At 42.1% G+C, this 1,774-nt stretch overlaps 1 pseudogene; it reads right to left on the reverse strand.

The window, feature by feature from the left end:
• Positions 1-999, reverse strand: LOC147903291 (uncharacterized; annotated as a pseudogene).
• Between the last annotated feature and the right edge of the window lie 775 nt (positions 1,000-1,774).

The following is a 1,774-nucleotide window of genomic DNA, read 5'->3' on the forward strand; positions in this document are numbered from 1 at the left end:
TCAAATGTCTGTAAGAGCCTCCAGATTGGTCCATCCATTGGGTTGTGTCTCGCCACCATCAAGAGCTGAACTATCCATAATAGATGAAGCATGGCTGACACACACAATGTGAGACCTATCATGCATGTACTCGCCAACCACATCATACCAGTTGCAAGTATGTTTCCTATCATTTCCTGAAATGGAATTGTGTGCCTTGTCTTGCTTGTACTATTGATAGACCCGCGTCCACTTCTTTCTATAGCTCTCACTATCCTTATCAAAGTCATGATAGGTGGAAGCCAGTTGGGTTGCAACCTTGCTCCAGAGGTCAATGCCTTGTTTCTGAGGATTGTTGAATCCCTCATGCATACCACCCCTTATATGTATGAGCTGGTCCACCCAATAGTCCTTCCAAAATCCAGAGCCTTTACCGTCCTTGTCTGCACCATCATCATCCAAATCCACTTTTGACACCTTCTTTTTTGAGACTCTGGGTTTCTTTACTGCTTTTCCACCATTTCCTTCAACCTCCACCACTTCATCCCCTGCAACAGCCTTCTTCTTTGAGGCTCTTCACCCTTTCGAGGGTTGAGTCCCAACTGAATCAATACCACTATCAATTTCCTAGCTCTTTGGGGCAAGGGGGCATGGACTTGGGGGCTTATGTCCCCCAGCAGGCATTGGTGGATGGAACATTAAGGATGATCCTGCTGCTGAAGGAGATGTCAACAATGCAGTAAATCCATGAGGTGGTAAAGAAATGGGCATATGGGCTTGCGGTGGAGTGAATGGAAAATTGTAAGGCGGGTGGGAAAACATGTTGAGAGATCCATGGAAATTGGCTTGGCAATCCTCTTGCATTTGTGAGTCTTGGTATTGAGACAGGTTTGGATCCATACTAGAAAATGAAAACCTACGTGCAGAAAAATATCCAATTTCAATGTGAAGACATGCGAACAAAAACTCTTGCCCACAAACATCTATATCAACGTGCATCACAATGTAATAAACACAGAATTTTCACTCCAAAAAGCAATGACAGTAGCATTTTACAGGAGCTGAGCTGTAGAATCTACATTGGAACATAACATGTACTAAACACAGAATTTTCACTCCAAAAAGCAATGACAGTAGCATTTTACAGGAGCTGAGCAACATGACAGTAGCATTTTATAGGAGCTGAGCTGTAGAATCTAGATTGGAACATAACATGTAATAAACACAAAATTTTCACTCCAAAAAGCAATGACAGTAGCATTTTACAGGAGCTGAGCAATGACAATAGCATTTTACAGGAGTTGAGCTGTAGATTGGAACATATCTTGCTTGACAAGGAAAAGATCAACTATGATGCAAATACAAGAATTTGTCAGAGTAGGAAAAGCTGCCTAAAATGCCTATTAACGATAGAGTTAACGTGTGCACTTTTCCAAGAATATTCAAAGCGTTATTGGTAAACATGAGTTTACAATCTTTGTAATGACATTTTCTATGGAAAGAGAGCCTGTGCTAGCAGCAAATCGATCAACGTGTATAACAACAAAAAATCCATCGCAGTATTTCACAGGAGTTTTGAATGGGCATTTCGTATTCTCTTCTGGACAGCATGTCGTCAATGAAGTTGAATCCTACACATCTGATGAAATGATTCTCAACACTGCGCTCAGTACCTGCGTGAGTTCCATGAGACTATGGGTTGCAATGTACCTGGGATGAAAGCAGCGAGCGACCAATGCAGGTACCAGTAGAGCGTAGGACAGAGAATGCTCAAAGGAACCAACAGAGATCAAAG

The sequence above is a fragment of the Dipteris shenzhenensis genome, chromosome 3, assembly GCF_047967505.1.
Source record: "Dipteris shenzhenensis isolate YYH24624 ecotype China chromosome 3, Dip_SZ_1.0, whole genome shotgun sequence".
In the NCBI taxonomy this organism is placed as follows: domain Eukaryota; kingdom Viridiplantae; phylum Streptophyta; class Polypodiopsida; order Gleicheniales; family Dipteridaceae; genus Dipteris; species Dipteris shenzhenensis.